This window comes from Lissotriton helveticus, chromosome 6, assembly GCF_964261635.1.
Source record: "Lissotriton helveticus chromosome 6, aLisHel1.1, whole genome shotgun sequence".
Taxonomy (NCBI): domain Eukaryota; kingdom Metazoa; phylum Chordata; class Amphibia; order Caudata; family Salamandridae; genus Lissotriton; species Lissotriton helveticus.
Window position 1 is genome coordinate 288,317,264 of NC_136067.1, and position 15,344 is coordinate 288,332,607.

Below are 15,344 nucleotides of genomic sequence, written 5' to 3' on the forward strand. Positions count from 1 at the left end.
GTCTTGCGAATGGTTACTTACCACGCTTCGAGGTGAACGCCTTTGTGACGCCCCCAGCACACGGCCACAGCAGACGATCTGATCAATGTACGACCCAGATGGCATGAAGTGCGGAATGTAGCACACGCCCCCAGAGTGCCCTTTGATGCGGCGCAATTGCGTAATTGGCGCTTCACATGGCACCCACAGCACGGATACACGCCCACAGCGTTTGTCACGCCCCCAGCGTGCCCCTTGATGTGGCGCAATTACGACTCACATGGCATGAAGGGGGGAACGTACCACACGCCCCCAGCGTTTGTCACGCCCCAGCACATGCCCACAGCAGAACGCAGACACGCCCACAAGGGAATACTTTTCTGGCACAGTTCTTTTACCTTTTAAATGTATATGGTGGCCGTCTGTATAGCCTATGTCCTTCTGCTGCAACTGCCCTTTCCAACGCTGTATTGGGTGTTGTGATTGGTGCTGTGGTTACTGAGATTACCCACCTCAAAGGTTTGGGCCCTCTCTTTATAATATTAGTATGTATATATATTGATACCCCCCCGGTTCCTTTTTGCCAGAATTTGCTGCGCTCTCTGGCCGGTTCGTAAATCCCCGCGGCAGAAACACGCCGCATTTAAATCCACAAACAATTCCCCCAGCTGGGAGAAAAAGGGGACAAACTCGCGTTTGTCTTCACTTATGTGCTTTTTTATTTAATCCTCACAGCATGGAGTTTCTCAAGTAGGCAGGCACAAATCTACGAATTTCGGGATAGCATATCCCTTGTTCACGATCAATTTGGCTCCAGGCTCTCAGTCTCAATATAGTGAGTCACATTATTACATCATTTCCTGTTTGATGTTATTTTGGCCTTTGGCCTTCTGGATGATGTAGTTTTTTGCAATTCTTTTTATACATTTTTTTATCCGACTGCATAGCCTAGGTCCTTCTGCTGCAACTGCCCTTTCCAACGCTGCATTGGGTGTTGTGATTGGTGCTGTGGTTACTGAGATTACCCGACTCAAAGGTTTGGGCTCTCTCTTTATAATATTATTACGGATATACATTGATACCCCTCGGTTCCTTTTCGCCAGAATTTGCAGCGCTCTCTCGCCGGTTCGTAAATCCCAGCGGCAGAAACACGCTGCATTTAAATCCACAACCATTTCCCCCAGATGGGAGAAAAACGGGACGAACTCGAGTTTGTCTTCACTTATGTGCTTTTTTTATTTAATCCTCACAGCATGGAGTTTCTCAAGCATGCAGGCACAAGTCTACGCATTTCTGGATAGCATATCCCTTGTTCACAATCAATTTGGCTCCAGCCTCTCCGTCTCAATATAGTGAGTCACATTATTACATCATTTCCTGTTTGATGTTATTTTGGCCCTCAGCCTTCTGGATGATGTAGTTTTTTGCTATTTTTTTATACCTATTTTTATCCATCTGCATATCCTATGTCCTTCTGCTGCAACTTCCCTTTCCAACGCTGTATTGGGTGTTGTGATTGGTGCTGTGGTTACTGAGATTACACGCCTCAAAAGTTAGCGCTCTCTCTTTATAATATTAGTATGGATATATATTGATACCCCTCGGTTTCTTTTCGCCAGAATTTGCAGCGCTCTCTCGCCGGTTCGTAAATCCCCGTGGCAGAAACACGCAGCATTTAAATCCACAACCAATTCCCCCAGATGGGAGAAAAACAGGACGAACTCGAGTTTGTCTTCACTTAAGTGCTTTTTTATTTAATCCTCACAGCATGGAGTTTCTCAAGCAGGCAGGCACAAATATACGAATTTCCGGATAGCAGAACCCTTGTTCACGATCAATTTGGCTCCAGGCTCTCAGTCTCAATATAGTGAGTCACATTATTACATAATTTCCTGTTTGATGTTATTTTGGCCCTCGGCCTTCTGGATGATGTAGTTTTTTGCTTTTTTGTATACATTTTTTTATCCGTCTGCATAGCTTATGTCCTTCTGCTGCAACTGCCCTTTCCAACGCTGTATTGGGTGTTGTGATTGGTGCTGTGGTTACTGAGATTACCCGCCTCAAAGGTTTGGGCTCTCTCTTTATAATATTAGTATGGATATATATTGATACCCCTCGGTTCCTTTTTGCCAGAATTTGCAGCGCTCTCTCGCCGGTTCGTAAATCCCAGCAGCAGAAACATGCTGCATTTAAATCCACAACCAATTCCCCCAGCTGGGAGAAAAACGGGACGAACTTGCGTTTGTCTTCACTTATGTGCTTTTTTATTTAATCCTCACAGCATGGAGTTTCTCAAGCAGGCAGGCACAAATCTACGCATTTCGGGATAGCATATCCCTTGTTCAAGATCAATTTGGCTCCAGGCTCTCAGTCTCAATATAGTGAGTCACATTATTACATCATTTCCTGTTTGATGTTATTTTGGCCATCGGCTTTCTGGATGATGTCGTTTTTTGCAACTTGTTTTAATACATTTCTTTATCCGTCTGCATAGCCTATGTCCTTCTGCTGCAACTGCCCTTTCCAACGCTGTATTGGATGTTGTGATTGGTGCTGTGGTTACTGAGATTACCCGCCTCAAAGGTTTGGGCTCTCTCTTTATAATATTAGTATGGATATGGATATGGATATATATTGATACCCCTCGGTTCCTTTTCGCCAGAATTTGCAGCGCACTCTCGCCGGTTCGTAAATCCCCGCGGCAGAAACACGCCGCATTTAAATCCACAACCAATTCGCCCAGCTGGGAGAAAAACGGGAGGAACTCGCGTTTGTCTTCGCTTATGTGCTTTTTTATTTAATCCTCACAGCATGGAGTTTCTCAAGCAGGCAGGCACAAATCTACGCATTTCGGGATAGCATATCCCTTGTTCACGATCAATTTGGCTTCAGGCTCTCAGACTCAATATAGTGAGTCACATTATTACATCATTTCCTGTTTGATGTTATTTTGGCCCTCGGCCTTCTGGATGATGTAGTGTTTTGCAATTTTTATTTATACATTTTTTTATCCGTCTGCATAGCCTAAGTCCTTCTGCTGCAACTGCCCTTTCCAACGCTGTATTGGGTGTTGTGATTGGTGCTGTGGTTACTGAGATTACCCGCCTCAAAGGTTTGGGCTCTCTCTTTATAATATTAGGGGCGTGACAAACGCTGTGGGCGTGTGTCCGCGCTGTGGGTGTGTGTCCACCCTTCATGCCATGTGAAGCGCCAATTACGCAATTGCGCCGCATCAAAGGGCACGCTGGGGGCGTGTGCTACATTCCGCACTTCATGCCATCTGGGTCGTACATTAATCAGATCGTCTGCTGTGGCCGTGTGCTGGGGGCGTCACAATGGCGTTCACCTCGAAGCGTGGTAAGTAACCATTCGCAAGACTCCCTTGGGGGACTGCCCATTGTCTCACACATACTGGGGGTGCCAAATGCAGTGTGTGCCTTGGCCTGGGTGCATCTGAAAGGGCCGAACGCATTGTGTGGCTTGGCCGGATCACTGACATAATATCGACCTCACAAATATCGAGATACAAAAATATCGAGTCAAAAATATCGATTGACAAAATATCGACTCCCTATCTTCAAACAGGTAAGTACCAAAATATCGACTCCAAAATATCGACTTACAAAAATATAGACTGTCAAAATATCGATTTTTTTAAATGTCTTAAAATTCAGTTAAAACTAATATAGTAATAAATATATTTAATATAAACTTAGAAATAATTATTAAAAAAATGTAATTTTAATAAATAATTTATATAATTAAAAAAATTATATCACCAAAAATAATACATATATATATATATATATATATATATATATATATATATATATATATATATATAAACATATTATTAAATAAACATATATAACATTTTTAGCGTAGCATAGAAAATGGTTAAAATTTATTGTTACAACTATAGTGAGTTCAACATTAGCAAAAGTGTTGGATAGCGTAGAGGTAAAATTTACTATTCCCACTCCAGTGGGTGCAACAGTAGGGAAAGCGCTGGATAGCGTATTGGTTACAATTACTATTCCCACTCCAGGGATGTATGACGTTACAAAGCATACTTTTACAACGCCTACCATTACAAAAAAACTTTTACAACGCAAAAACTTTTACAACGCATACATTTACAACGCAAGATTTTACAATGCATTTACCTTTACAACGCATACCATTACAACGTAAGTATTGGTAAGCATATAATAATTTTTTGAATATAAATTAATTAAAAATATTATAATATAATTTAATTTTATTTAATTTTATTTAATAAATTTAATTTAAATGTAATTTTACTTTATTTTTACAAAGTACCCCTGTACCCCAAAAACCCAAAACTGACCCTGAACCCTAAAAATACCCCTTTACCCAAAAACTGAAAACTGACCCTGAACCCTAAAAATACCCCTTTACCCAAAAACTGAAAACTGACCCTGAACCCTAAAAATACCCCTTTACCCCAAAAAACTGAAAACTGACCCTGAACCCTAAAAATACCCCTTTACCCAAAAACTGAAAACTGACCCTGAACCCTAAAAATACCCCTTTAGCCAAAAACTGAAAACTTACCCTGAACCCTAAAAATACCCCTTTACCCCAAAAAACTGAAAACTGACCCTGAACCCTAAAAATACCCCTTTACCCAAAAACTGAAAACTGTCCCTGAACCCTAAAAATACCCCTTTACCCAAAAACTTAAAACTGACCCTGAACCCTAAAAATACCCCTTTACCCCAAAAACTGAAAACTGACCCTGAACCCTAAAAATACCCCTTTACCCCAAAAACTGAAAACTGACCCTGAACCCTAAAAATACCCCTTAACCCAAAAACTGAAAACTGACCCTCAACCCTAAAAATACCCCTTTACCCAAAAACCCAAACATATAACATTTTAAAAATAATTATATACTTACCAATACTTACGTTGTAATGGTATGCGTTGTAAAGGTATCTGCGTTGTAAAAACATGCTTTGTAAATGTATGCGTTGTAAAAGTTTTTGTGTTGTAAAAGTTTCGTTGTAATAGTAGTGCATAGTAAAAGTTGCGTTGTAAACGTTGCATACCCACTCCAGTGGGTGCAACAGTAGGGAAAGTGTTGGATAGCGTAGGGGTTAAAATTACTATTCCAACTTCAGAGAGTGCAATAGTAGGGAAAGTAAATACTTCACAAATAGATATAAATAACATAAATAGTAATACCAATTACAAATAATTAAAATATTTTACAAGTGTATAAAATATATTAAATATTTATTTATAAATACAAAATAAAATTATTTAATTATAAAAATTGCCTACTCATACTAATTAATTACCTATTAACAATAAATTAATTTACAATTTAAAAATTAATCAATTAATTTTAATTAAAAATTATATTTTAATGTATTTCCTATTAATAATTAATTAACAATTAATTCAAAATAAATACCAATAAATTAAATGACATATTTAATTAATCAGAATTAAATTACTTCCCACCCTATTCCCCTATAAACCAACAACCCGCTACAGAAAATAAATTAATGAAATTAATATATTTATCAAGTAATCAATTAAAATTATTTACCAATTATATTTTAACCAATTATTATTTAAGTAACAATTAATTCTAAATAATTAACAATGAATTAATTAACATATTTAATTAATTATAATAAAATTACTTCCCACCCTATTCCCCTATAAACCCACCACCCGCTACACAAAATAATTTAATAAAATTAACATATTTATAAATTAATCCATTTTAATTAATTACCAATTATATTTTAATTAATAACCAATTATTAATTAATTACAAATTATTTCTAAATAAATATCAGTAAATAAATAAACTTAATTCCCCCCTATTCCCCTATTCCCCTATAAACCCACAGCCCGCTTCAGAAAATAAATTACCAAAATTAAAATATTTATCAATTAATAAATTATAATTAATTACCAATTATATTTTAATTAATTACCAATTAATAATTATTTAACAATTAATTCTAAATAAATATCAATACATAAATTAACATATTTAATTAATTATAATTAAATTACTTCCCACCCTATTCCCCTATAAACCCACAGCCCGCTTCAGAAAATAAATTACCAAAATTAACATATTTATCAATTAATAAATTATAAATAATTACCAATTACATTTTAATTAATTACCAATTAATAATTATTTAACAATTAATTCTACATAAATATCAATACATAAATTAACATATTTAATTAATTATAATTAAATTACTTCCCACCCTATTCCCCTATAAACCCACAGCCCGCTTCAGAAAATAAATTACCAAAATTAAAATATTTATCAATTAATAAATTATAATTAATTACCAATTATATTTTAATTAATTACCAATTAATAATTATTTAACAATTAATTCTAAATAAATATCAATACATAAATTAACATATTTAATTAATTATAATTAAATTACTTCCCACCCTATTCCCCTATAAACCCACAACCCGCTACAGAATAATATTACACAAAAAATTAAAAATATTATTAACTTACCTTAAATTGGATATTTTTGTTGTCTATATTATGTCTAGTCGATATTATGTCCATTCTATATTTTTGATTCGATATTATGTCCATTCTATTCGATATACATTTTTTCTAGTCGATATTTTTGTTGTCTATATTATGTCTAGTCGATATTTTGTCCATTCTATATTTTTTACTCGATATTCTGTCCAGTCGAAATAAACAACTCGATATTATGACTGCCCACCGGCTTGGCCTGGGTGCGTCTAAAAAGCACTCGGGCCGAAGAGCGTCGGTGTGGGTCATTAAAAAAATAAGAACAGCGGAAAACAATCATTCAAGACTCACACAATTCTAAATGTTAGATGGTCGCCGCTGGCCCTCAAGCGGGGGCACACGCGACTGAGCGTGTCTGCGGGGACAATTACTGCAGCCTCTCTTGCTCGCTGTTACTGGACTATCACATTAAACCAAATTACACGCGCCTGCTAACATCAGCCAGGGCTGCAGCCGGGCTCAGGCGGCAGATCACTACACTAATTACATGCACCAGCTAACATGAACCAGGGCTGCAGCTGGGCCTCAAGCGGGGGGACACGCGCCTGCTAACATCAACCAGGGCTGCAACCGGGCCTCAAGCAGGGGAAAACGCGAATGACCGTATCTGAATACACACATTACACACATTCTATTTCATACCCGGACAACGTCGGGACGGGCTGCTAGTATATATATATATAAATATATATATATATATATAGTTATATATATATATATATTTGCAAAGAAGAAATATATACACATGTGTATATATATATATATATATATATTTTTTTTTTTTTCCCAAAAAATAAGTCGCAGCACTCAGGAATCATGAATGACTGATTTATTTAGCAAACTCCACAATCAGTCTGTCACACCGACGCGTTTCGGGCATGCGCCCTTTCTCACGGTGGGTGGCACCACTTTTGCCTCTGTTTTTAAAGGCCATGCATAATCAGATACTGTCCCATAGAATTCTGGGATAAGTAGTTTTAAAAACGTATATCTTCACAGTGACACCTTACGTGACAGATAACAAATTATTGTCATTCAGACACTAAATTGCAAGAGTACTGCTCTTTCGCTCCGTTGTGTTTCAATCATAAATTATAGGATAGTACCTTATACATTTCTAACATGTAAATTAGTACAGAGACTTGCAAAACATTTTGCCTTTGTCACTTTCACTTGACACTTCAATAGTCATAACAATTATTAATTTATATACTTTCTTAGGTATAGTACCAGTATATTTGTAACATAAGTGTGTCTTTTTGATCAAATTCAAACATAAATCCCAACAGTACTTTGTGTATGTGTTAATAGACATTGTTGTAACTTGAGACACAGGGAAAAACAGAGTATTCCTATTTCCGTTCTTAGTTTATAGGTGTACAAAAAGTTCTTCATCCAGGTTCATCCCTTTCGGGGTCTTGGTTTTCATACGGATAATGTACCTTGACTCTAGCTGACGTAGTTTTAGTTTTCGATCGCCCAGTCTTTCATTGGCTTCCATGTTGTCTATTCCAAAGAAGCACATCTTTTTCCAATCTCCTCCTTGACAATCCAGCATGTGCTTCGCTGTGGCGTATGTCAGATCTCTGTTTTTCACCGCTCTTATGTGCTCAAGCATCCTTTTCTATAGGGTACAAATTGTGCTCCCTATGTACATGTGTCCGCAGTCACATTGAATTACATATACTACATATTGTGTAGTGCAGGTTATTTTTGTCTTTATCTCTACCAACCGACCTTCCGGGTCTTTGAAGGATTTGACATTTTTGCCAATTTTGCAAGCTTTACATCGTCCGCATTTGTTAAATCCATTTTGTTGTTTTTCAAGCCAGTTATTGGTTTTGTTACTTGGGCTTTCAAAATGGCTTCTCACAAGCATATCTTTCAAAGAGGGTACTCTCCTGAACGTTAATTTTGGTTCCTTTCCTAATACTTTCTTTAAATCCACATCCTGATGTAGTAACGGCCAGTATTTTTGTATACAGCCTCGAATTTTGTGTGCCTCTTTGCTGTAGTTCAAGATCAGCCTTGGTATTTCAGCTTTGTTTATGTTAATGGTTTGAGGTTTCTGTATTAGAATTTCTGACCTTGTTTTCTGCTTGATTTTTTCCATATTTCTCTGTAGAACTCCTTTTCTGTACCCCCTGGCCTCCAATCTGGATGCACATTTGGTGATCTGAGAGTTGGCTTCCTCTTCCTTGGAGCAGTTTCTCTTCATCCTTACAAATTCTCCAAAAGGAATATTATTTATTACAGATTTTGGGTGAAAGCTGCCGGCATGTAAGATCCTGTTTGTTGCCGTGCTTTTTCTAAAAAGTGTCGTGTTGATCTGGTTGTTTTCAATGTAGACTGTAATATCCAAGTAGTCAATCCTACTTCTACTCGTGTTACAAGTGAAGGATAATCCTACATCGTTATTGTTCAATTTGTTGAAGAATTTCTTGAAATCTGCTTTTGTTCCATTCCATATCAGGAAGAGGCCGTCGATGTACCTCGCCCAAAGCATTATTTTTTCCAGCTCTCCTTGGTTGTCAGGTCCCCACGCTATCTCCTTCTCCCACCAACCCATGGTAAGGTTTGCATAGTTTGGGGAGAAGGAGACGCCCATTGCACATCCACATAATTGTTGATAAATGTTATGAGTGAAAAAGAAGATGTTATTGTTCAGACATGTGTTAATCAGGGTTAGTAACATGGCAGAATGTTCTAGTTGTGAGATATTCCTCTGTTTCAGGAAGTAGGCACAGGCATTTAATCCTATTGTGTGTTGAATCGATGTGTATAATGACACAACATCTATTGTCACTAATAGGAAGTCTGGGTTACAAGTTATGTCTGATAGTATACGCAAAAAATCCCCAGTGTCCTGGACATATGAAGGTAGATTTCTTACCATTGGAGCTAAATACTGATCCACATAACGAGAGACATTTTCATAGATTGAGTCACATGAGGAGACTATCGGCCTACCCGGCGGGTCAATTAGAGTCTTATGCACCTTTGGCAAAAAGTATATTGTCGGCATGGTTGGATTTTCTTTCCAAAGATATCTTATTTCCTCTTTTTCCAACAACTTTTGATCATGCCATTCATCCAACATCTTTCTCAGTTCTTTCTGCATAGTATTGATTGGAGTGGATGTCAGCTTTTTGTATTTGGTATCATCCTCAAGTTGACGGTGCGCCTCCTTTATATAATCTTGGGTGTTTTGGATAACGATGTTTCCACCCTTATCTGCCGGTTTGATTATTATTCCCGGATTTTTCACAAGTGCTTGTATGGCTTCATGTTCCTTTTTTGTGAAATTTTCAGTTTTTTTGTTGTTATTACGTTGTTTTTCTAGATTTTCAAGTTCTGTCATCACAGCTTCTGAGAACAGATCAATTTTATTGCCTGGATATAGTTGTGGGCAATATGTTGATTTGGATCGAAGAATATTGGCTTGGTGCCTTTTGGTGTCCAGTCCCATTTCTTGTAACATTGTCATTTCTGATATCTGATCATCCTCATATTCGTTAGCAAGATCGTATAATACTTTCAAATGTGGTATGAGCTCAATAGTTAGTTCTGATTCCACTCCATTTATTACATTGGTTGGTTCCCCTTCTTCCTCACTTTGTCGTGCACTCTTCTCTTCTTTATTAGCATAGATCTTCGCCAGTTTTATTTTGCGGACAAACTTGTATATGTCAATTTTGGTGTCCGTGTAATTGAAATGCTTCTGTGGACAGAAACTCAGTCCTTTATTTAGAACCTGTCTTTCCAACTGTGTAAGTGTGTGATCTGATAGGTTTATAATTAAATTTTCTTCTGTTATTCGTTTTGTTTCCTGTTTCTCAGAGGGTATTGTCTCTTTTCGACTGCTGCCGTTGTTTTTTGACCTCCTGGTTTTTCGGCGGCTTTTGAAGACTTTGTAGTACCTCTTCCAAATCCGCTGCCTCTGCCTCTTCCCCTCGCTTGGCTCTGTGTTTGTGACGGATTTTGGTTGAGGTTCACTAGGCGCATCTCCTCTAAAAAAGACAAATTTGTTTGTTGTTTGAACCCTGTGGTTGTGGTACTCTCACTGATACTGACATCAGATTCGCTGCCAGACCCACTAATAGATATTTGCGATTTCTTTGTTACATTTAGTTTTAGGGTATCATAATGTTTTGCAAAGGTCAGAATGCGTCCATATTTATAATACGCTTCATCTCTTTGAAACTTTCTATGTTTTCTTTGTTGGATTTCATCCTCATATTTTTCGAGGCGGTCCTCCATCTCCTTTCTCATTTTTTCTGATTCTTTTTTGTCTTTCCCAGAGATTTTATGCTCCAGCTCTTTGATTGCATCGTGTACTTCCTCCAAGTCTTTGTCAGCGAATTTAATCAGAATGCGCATCATGTTTTTGCTGCACTGCATATTGTTTTCACCCCTTTCCAAGAACATTTCGGTTTTTGTGTCTGGATAAGTGGGCATTGTAAATATACGAAGTCCACGTGGGACCCTATCTGCTTCCAAGTATTTTTGAAGAGTGATTGATTCCCAACTTTTATTAATTTCACGCCTATATTGTTTTTCCAGTTGAAAGAATAGTTGTTTCAGCGAAGTTTCTGGATTTGAAGGTGGAATATTTACGCGGTGACCCATGCCGCGGAAGGAGCACCACCCTGAAAGAACCGGGGGCCATGCGGTCTTGACTACGGGCCGAGAACATGGGACAGCAGCATATGGATTTTGCACGAATCCCACACAGCGAGGCCCATCTGTGGGCTTGAAAAGTTACCAACTGAACATTAGCGCGACGTGAGGCACTACAAGTCCCATAAGTCCCATCCAGGGCGTGCATCTAAGCAAGAAGGGGTGTGGTGCCTCAAGCGCTCCTTCATAACTGCCAAAGCCTCTGAAGAGAAGTGGGGACACTTCGTAACGCGTCAGGCATCCAGGGCAGTTTGAACAGTTAAAGGATATCGTTGTGCTGGAGGCGTGCTTACCATTCAAGGCTCCTTGTGTGCAGCTGAGGTCCGGGTGCTCCTTTGTACGTTGGGTACTTCGGAGCTGGAATATTTACGCGACGACCCATGCCGCGGAAGGAGCACCACCCTGAAAGAACCGGGGGCCATGCGGTCTTGACTACGGGCCGAGAACATGGGACAGCAGCATATGGATTTTGCATGAATCCCACACAGCGAGGCCCATCTGTGGGCTTGAAAAGTTACCAACTGAACATTAGCGCGACGTGAGGCACTACAAGTCCCATAAGTCCCATCCAGGGCGTGCATCTAAGCAAGAAGGGGTGTGGTGCCTCAAGCGCTCCTTCATAACTGCCAAAGCCTCTGAAGAGAAGTGGGGACACTTCGAAACGCGTCAGGTATCCAGGGCAGTTTGAACAGTTGAAGGATATCGTTGTGCTGGAGGCGTGCTTACCATTCAAGGCTCCTTGTGTGCAGCTGAGGTCCGGGTGCTCCTTTGTACGTTGGGTACTTCGGAGCTGGAATATATATATATATATATATATATCCAGTATAAAGCACTCCTTCTGGATCCCTCCGACCCATGGAAAGTGGCGTGCACGCCGGCGGAGTAAATCCGGTAGTTTCCACTCTAATCCCAAAGAAGAATTCAATTGAAACACGCTCTCAGGAAAGAAAAGGAGTATGCCGGTCAATATATATATAAATATTTTGCGTACGTAGATGCGAGTTTAGAAATTATGTTTCCCGACATGCAATTAACTTTTGATATTTTGGTCCTCAAAATTTTGGCTTCGATATTAAGGCATAACACCCATGCAGGTGTATATAGGGAATATTAAGGCGGGAATATTCTTATAATTTAGGATAAGACCATCAACAAGTAAATACATTTAGATTGTCTATAGCTAACTTTCCATATATGTACCTTGACAATATAGCTATATATATAGTGAACAAGGCAAGCAATAGCCGAAACTCATTGATGAATTGCACCTTGACAATTTGAATCATAAACTGCTTTCAGGGTTCCGGTCTCTCATTTTGAAGGTTTGAAAGTGTATCTTGAAGGTACATAGATGCGGGGTTAAAAATAGTACATTTGTAATTCCCTGTATACACAATTTTTCGATATTTTGGTCTTCCATATTTTGGCTATGACATCAAGGTGTAACGATATTCCATACTCAATATACCAGATTACAACACCAGCATTGTTAGACCAATCAGACTTAGGGTGGTCTTCCCTCAACCTTTTTACCTTACTCCTCCATTTTTGCTGATTTGGTTTTGTTGGCCTTAGGACTTATTGTAGTGCCTGTAGAATTGTAATTTAAACCCCTCTTTAAAGGTAAAGATGGATTTAGAGTCACTATTCTGAAAATACCACTTTCAGAAAGTTTGCATTTACTTCCCCCAACTATTTGGTGTCTGCTGCCCGTGTCCTGGGAAACATGACTAGGTGTGGCTGACAGTAGGTCTTTGTCTATTGCTACCAGACAGTGAAACAAAGGGAAAACAGGTGTTGGCAGGATGGGCCATCTTTTACTAGATGAATTGGAGGATCGCTCACCTACCACACCTGCACATCACAAAGGGTCTTCCTGAGCACTCTCACAAAGGGGTTGACACTAATCCATTTGGGGCCAGGGCTAGGAACCAGGAAATTGCAAATACCGCTGGGGGTGGAAACCTCCAGAACCTTCTCCTACTTCAAAGTGGGCACTAGGAATAAGTATTGGGCCCTCAGACCCAAATCTTCAGAACAACTCTGGACCTGTGGGAGACTCAGAAGGACTGTTGTGCTTCTCTGTAAGAAGGACTGCTGTGCTTCTCTGTAAGAAGTACTGCTATTCTGTTGCCCCGCTGCACTGCTGCCTGAGTAAGAAGGACTGGACCTGCATCTTTATCCAAGGACCAGCCAGGTAGACTCCAAGGGCTAGTTGGCTGACCTTCTGGTCAAAGCCTCATGGACAGAAAAGAGCCCACCTAACTTGAATCCAGCACCTGAACTCTATCTACTGTGAGTCTTGCCCCCCAAGTGGTGCCACCCCAATCCTGGACCCCTGGAAGTCGACCTGAAGGTGATCTGCTAGCCCAGCTATAGTCCTGTGGGCAGAACTACTACAGAGCAACACGTCCCCATCTCTGGATCTCGAATTGCAGCCTGCAGTTTCCTCGGAACAGCAGGTTTGCATGCATCCTTGACGGAGGCCTTGGCATCGCAAGCCCCTAATTGACATCATCTTTGATGATAACACAGCACTCTACATTGCAGCCCTGCATCTTTCTCAAAGCTGTTGATGCGCAAAGCATCTGTACTGCAGGACTTTGCATTGCACGCCCCTCATTGACGGCAATCTCTAAGACGACACAGGATCTCGCATTGAAGCCTCCCAGCTCCTCGGAACCACCGCTGCATGACACAACCTCAAAGTGGGATCTCACAACACTCCACAAACAGGATTTAAGGTACTCTTGTTCAGCAGGCCTAACGTGATACCTGTAGCTGGGCTCCATCACGGTCATCCTCAACTTGGGACCTTGTCCCAGTCTGGCTGACCAGTTTACCACAGTTGGCACTTTATGGGCCCGATTCACAGAACTAACTTAAGACAAAATCCTAAACTTACTACCATTTTGGTATTCACAGAAGGCACTTACTCATTTTGGTATTCACAGAAGACACTTACTCATTTCGGTATTCACAGAAGTTAGGAGTCCTAACTTTAGGACTCCTAAATGCCTTCTGTGAATACCGAAAGTCTTAAAAATAGGAATTTTCTCAGTTTAGTAGTAGTAAAGTTGAGAAAAATCCTAATTTTAAGACTTTCGGTATTCACAGCAGGCACTTAGGAGTTCTAAAGTAAGGAGTCCTAACTTTACTACTACTAAATTGAGAAAAATCCTAATTTTAAGACTTTCGGCATTCACAGAAGGCATTTAGGAGTCCTAAAGTTAGGAGTCCTAACTTTACTACTATTAAATTGAGAAAAATCCTAATTTTAAGACTTTCGGTATTCACAGAAGGCATTTAAGAGTCCTAAAGTTAGGACTCCTAACTTCTGTGAATACCGAAATGAGTAAGTGCCTTCTGTGAATACCAAAATGAGTAAGTGCCTTCTGTGAATACCAAAATGGTAGTAAGTTTAGGATTTTGTCTTAAGTTAGTTCTGTGAATCGGGCCCTGTGCTTTTAGGCACTATTTTCACTTAAATCTTTAAAATGCAAAATTACATATCTCTGGCTCTACTGACTGGAGTTATTACAGTTTTGTGAGTGAAAACATTTTATTACATTTTAATCTATTTTACTAACTTGGTGTGGGAGTTTTCTTGTGTTGTATTTTCACTTTATTACTGTTTGAAGCACTTCATAAATACTTTATCCATGCCACTAGGTTAAGCGTGACTGCCTGTGCCAAGCTACCAGAGGGTTAAGCACCAGCAAAATTGGACCAGGGTTCACTTGAGTCTTCACCCTGACAGATATTGCAGTTGCTGCTTGAGTAAGGTTTCACACCCCTCAACCAGTATCCCAATTTCCAGCAAGCATACTAATAAAATATGCAATGGTAAGCGACTTTCAACATAGTAATATAAAGACACTGAAAGCATAAACTTTCATATTACATAAGTAGCCGTAATGCAATACTCCTGCTTTTAGGCAGGGTTTGTACATGTTTTCACTTTGGTAATCACAGAATCAATGATTGATGGAATATTTTCGCTTTTTGGGCTTGGTTTTGCAACCGCCCCAGGGTTAAACGATGCAGAAAGAATGCGAGGAATGGTTGCAAAGGACAGCCTGAGCAATGCACTCTGAAGTGTATTCCTCGTCCTTAT